A 5,676-nucleotide genomic window follows, 5' to 3' on the forward strand; every position below is an offset into this window, starting at 1 on the left:
CTGTGAATATTCAGTGATACAAAGTCTTTCATCCATATGGGTGGATTAGTGTCTCTTGTTGATTTTCTGACAATCATTTGTTGAGGTTGAGTATGTTGATGTATTTGTTGATCTGCCATAGTTTGTTCTAAGTGTTGAGAGTATACCTGAACATCTGTGATTGGTGAAGGTACATTTGTATCTGTTTCTACTACTTAAAAGTCTTGATTTTGTTGTTGAACCATATTGTTTGTAAGGTTGTTTGTAAAACTAGTCTCAGGTATAACATCTAGTGTTATCCCTGTATGAAGAGTAGGAGCTACAAATAAGGACTGTGCTGCAGTTTTGTTTCTATAACTGAAAGGGAATGTGTCTTCCCTAAAGGTCACATCTCTACTAACAAAGAAAGACTGATTAGCAATATCAAATAAAATGTATCCTTTTTGGACATCTGAGTATCCCATATGAATAGCCTTATTGGCTCTTGGCATAAGTTTATCATGTTACTGCACAACCATTGCAAAGCATAAACAACCTAACACCCTAAGATGTTCTAGAGAAGGTTTTTTCTGATATAATTTTTTATAAGGTGTCATGTTACCTAGCTATGACTGAACTAGGCATCCTATTTATCAAATATACTGCTGCTAACACACAGTGACCCCAGTATTTGATTGGAATTTGAGCTTGAAATCTAAGGGCTCTGGTTACTTCAAGTATATGTTTATGTTTCCTCTCACTCCATTTTGCTGAGGGGTATAAACACAAGTTCTGTGATGAATAATCCCTAAGTTCTTGAACAAATTATCACACATTGAATTCATAAATTCTGTGCCATTATCAGTTCTTATAATTTTTACTGTCTTATCAAATTGGTTTTTAACATAAGTAAGGAAATGCTATAAAGATAGAAACACATCAGATTTCTGTTTAAGTAGAAATATCCAAGTCATTCTTGAGTAATCATCAACTATTGTAAGAAAATATCTATTACCATCAAATGTATTCACTTTGTAAGGTCCCCACAAGTCTGTATGTATCATGTAAAAACAATAGGTACTTTTAATGCTACTAGAATGAAAAGGCAGCCTAGTTTGTTTAGCACAAGGACATACAGTGCATTTGCTGTTCTTTTCTCTAATGAATGGTAAGCTAACATGTAAAATTTTCTGTAATCCTATAGTAGACATGTGACCAATTCTTTTATGCCACAGATCCACATCTAGCTGCTTGTTTAGATTTTCAACTTCTGAGGCTGCTAATGCAATCCATTTATTCTTCTCCATTATTTGTCTTAGTAAGATGTAGAGCTCATCTTCTTCCTTACCAATCTCCCTCACCTTCCCAGTGAAGAGATCCTGGAAGAAGCAAAATCAGGGAAAAAGGTTGCTGAACATTTTAGTTCCTTAGTAGCCTTAGACACAGATAATAGATTAAATTTGAATTGTGGTACATGAAATACATTAGAAATTGTATTCTCATCTGATAAGGAACTTGCACCTATGTGTGTGACTTGTGTTATATCACCATTTGATAAGAAGACTTTTTTTGGTTTTTCAATCTCAATTATTGAGGATTTATCTAACATGTTAATATCAGAAACCATGTGATTTGTAGCTCCAGTGTCTATAATCCAATCATAAGATTCATCAGAGACTAGTAGAGCTTTAGGAGTACCTGTTAAATTTGTTGTGGAGTTGTCTGATGAAGATATTGAAATCTTGTTTAGCATCTGTACAATTTGATCATATTGATCCTTGGTGAAAGTGTAGTTTCCTAATTGATTTGCAGCAGTATTCTCACATGACAGACCATATGCACTTGGCTTTTGATTGATACTGTTACTTGCATTCTGCTCTACCACATTTGTGTTCATCCCATAGTTGAATGTCATAGGAGTATTCTGATCCATCTGAGAGTTATCTGTGAGTACATTGACTGCATTTGCACTATGATTAGGATAGTGAACCCCAGAATTTTTCTTCTTGAACTTGAAATCTGCAGGATACCCTACAATTTTGTAGCAGTTTTCTTTGTTGTGTCCTTTAAGCTTGCAAAAGTCACATTGTATGTTGTAATTTTTCTTGAATCTTTGAGGCTGATTATTACCATTTCTTGAGTACATAGCCATATCATAACTACCAGGAACTGCATTAGGATTAGTTCCTAACACACCAGACATAGCTGCAACTGATTTTTGGCTTTCATCACTAACTATCATTGCATATGCTTGATTCACTTTAGGTAATGGACTTCGCATTAAAATCTGACTTCTAGCCTGTGAGTATGACTCATTTAGCCTCATCAAAAACTGATACAATTTTAATTTTTGTAAATATAACACAAAATCTCTTGATTTTTCACAATCACACCCAGGAGCAGGCACTAATGCCTCAAACTTTTTCCACAAATCTTTCAGTCTTGAGAAGTATACAGAGACTGAGGCAGTCCCTTGAGTTAAAGTTGCAATTTCTTTGTGTAGGTTGAAGGTTCTTGACCCATCAATCTTATTAAACCTTTCTAATAAATCTTCCCAAACAGCTTGAGCACTAGAGGCATACATAATTCCTCCTAACAGCCCCTTAGCCACAGAATTCATTATCCAAGACAAAACAATTGCATTGACTCTCTCCCAGTGATTTCCCATGGTTATTGGAAAGTTTTCTTTCTTGCATGTCCCATCGACCATGCCTAATTTGTTTCTTCCTAGCAATGCTACTCTCATAGATCTATTCCAGATTGAATAGTTTTCAATCCCTGTCAATTGAAATGAAATTATTTGAATTCCACTTACATCGGCTGGTGACAAGAACAATGGATGATTGTAGTCCAATCCTGCAATTGAGTTTCCAGAATTTTGAGTACTCTGCTCTCCTGTGCCTAGATTTGCAGGATTTGCCCTCTATTTCATCAGTGATAGCCATGGATTCTTGAACTTCAGTGACCAGATTTTCGCTAGAATTGCAACTAAGTTTTTGATCGATTTACAAGCTTTAGTTTCGTAGCTTGTACAGCTCTGATACCATGTTATAATTCAGCTAAGAGGAAGATGTAATTGATATGGAGATGAAGAAGATGAAGAAGATGAAGTATAGAGTTTGAGTAGAGAGAGAAAGTAGGCGGAGCATTCTATATTGTATTAGAATCAAAAACTAAAAAACTGTTTACACCAGATTAAAGAGTTAGTTTAAATAAACTAACTAACTTAACAACTTAATAGGAAATGACTAAACTACCCTTTTATACTTTAACAAATATCAACTCTAAAGATACTACAAGAGACCTTATTTTTATTTTTTTAATCGTCAATAATATCATCAAATTGTTCTTTTCTGCATATTGCGTATTTATTATAAAATCCAAGTATTCATCTAAGTAACTTGAGCTCTATCACATTTAGAAAAGACATAAATCTAGTATCTTCTTAATAATAATAATTTTTTTATAATATGTAGTATTAAATAATACTCATAAAATTGGGGCCTTCAATTTAGAGGGGCTTAAAGCAATTGCTTTAGTGACCTCCCCTAGAGTCAATAATTTTTCGTTGTTTGATGAATAGCTGAACAAAAGACTAAAAGTTCCTTCTCCTCGAAAATAACACTCACAAAACATGATGAACTGATAGTATTCGATAAGGTCGAATCTTGTTAATATTTAATTATCTTGTTAATATTTAATTTAAAGCATAAAGTTTACATATTTAGATGTTATACAAAAGTTAGCAACTGGTATTTTTAAATGAAGAAAAGATGTACTTAAAACTTTAGCAAATTTTTAATCTCTTTAAAATTTAAATACAATAAATCCATCGTGTGGAAACATAATATTTTAAACGCAATTTGCCTGTTGAATAATGATAAGATACAGAATGGAGTGACAGACATGGTTTTATTTTAATTCTCAAATCTCAATTTGGATTGGCATAATAGGCGAGGTGGCGCACATGCAAGAACTATTAACAGCCGACGTGTCTTCAGTCTTGGCCCGAAAAGCTGAAAGCTGTCTAGGAAGGGTCCACTCATGCACATTTTTCAAAAACTTTACTTTACTGTTCAGTTTATGTGAACCTATTTTTATGGTCCGGTCTAAAAAGAATGATCTATTTTTAAATTTGATAATAATTTAGTTTAAATTTTTAATTTTAACCTTAATGAGAAACTTTTATAGCCACACAAATATTCTGCACCCCTTTCTAACTTGTTTAGGACCACAAATTTCAAAAACCTTCATTTTTTCTTAAATTCCGTGCTCAGTCAAACAGATTCACATAAATTAAAACGAAGGGACTACATAATAGTGCTAAAGTACAAATCACTAGAGTTTAAGGGCATATTAGGAAAATTACTAAGTAACTAAAATTGGTGCAATTGTTAGGATAGTAATTATATAGCCTACTAACTACATAGTATTGTAATAACGATGACGACATGTTTGTTTGTCGTAATGTAATTGTAGTGTAATTAGTAGTGTACTGTTTGATTGCACAAGTATAATTACACAGTTAGATTGAATTTTAAAGTAATGTTATCGAAAATGAAAAGTTAAGATTTAATAAATATATGCCTTTATAAATAATATTAAATTTGACACTAAGATATATATTAGTTCTTGAAAATATATTAATTACTAATCGTATATTTGTAACTAATAAAAATACCTGACATATATTTTTTAAATTAATAATATTTTACTTTAATTAGTTATAAAACTAAAAGTATATATTTTGTAAGAACATCATGGTCTGCATGCTTGACAAAAAAGAGATGTAAAGTTTGAGTCTTTATCATGCATACACATTCTAGACTCATTTAAAAATATTCATATAAACGCTATTTCTTAATATCTTTTTTTTTTTATATGTGGATTTGGTGCATTGATTTATGCTTGATCATATTATCTAGAAAGCATGCTCATTATATATTCATTTGATTATGCACCTTGCTATATATATCCAAAGTTTCTTAGTTATTTCTTTGCTATGGTGCAAACTTATGATCTGTACAGGTTATGAGAAGTCAGTATCTTTTGTCAAAATCTCGCCACTACTTCGTTCGGGTTAGACTTGATACTTACTAAGTACACGTTAATTTCATACTCATACTATGCTTCTATACATTTTTTTTTTGCAGATCTTGAGCCTGCTACCGTTGGGCCCCAGGAGGCCACTTAGTTGTTGACATACCAGAGACTTTGTGGTGAGCTGCTACGTTTGGTTTTGCAGCTTATGGAGTTCCCCTCTGCCCTCTTTATTGTTCTAATTCCAGATAGTAACTTTTGTATTTTGAGACTATGATGTATTCTGGTTATAGATGCTCATGATATTGTGACACTAGTCTCAGGATTGTTTAGACGTGTTTTGTTTGGATCAGATTTGTTTCTGCCGATTTCTATCTATGATAGTTAGATTTTATTTATATTATCTTGTTATGAGTAATTGTAAATGTTGGTTCGCATAGGCGGTGTATTAGGTATTATCACAACCTTGATGGCAATTGGATCGTGACATGAAGTTCTTCCCTCCCTTTTGTCTAAATATTTTTGAGTGGAAACACTTGTCTCAGACAGTGGAAAGATGCAAACCCCAGCTAAAGGTCATCCCAGTCAAATGGACAAAGCCTCCTAATGCACAACTAAAGCTTAACTCTTATTGATGCAGCAAAGGAAATTTAGGCCTGGCAGGTGGAGGAGGGAGCC

At 33.0% G+C, this 5,676-nt stretch overlaps 1 long non-coding RNA gene across 2 annotated transcripts; it reads left to right on the forward strand.

The window, feature by feature from the left end:
* Positions 1-4,745: 4,745 nt before the first annotated feature.
* Positions 4,746-5,435, forward strand: LOC109210658. 2 transcript variants are annotated; one of them, XR_002065589.1, is made up of 2 exons: positions 4,746-5,037; positions 5,112-5,435. It is a non-coding gene; the product is annotated as an uncharacterized LOC109210658 (long non-coding RNA). The 2 variants fall into 2 exon arrangements; XR_002065590.1 differs by having other exon boundaries at positions 4,746-4,996.
* The last annotated feature ends 241 nt before the right edge of the window (positions 5,436-5,676 follow it).

Source organism: Nicotiana attenuata, unplaced genomic scaffold, assembly GCF_001879085.1.
Source record: "Nicotiana attenuata strain UT unplaced genomic scaffold, NIATTr2, whole genome shotgun sequence".
NCBI lineage: Eukaryota > Viridiplantae > Streptophyta > Magnoliopsida > Solanales > Solanaceae > Nicotiana > Nicotiana attenuata.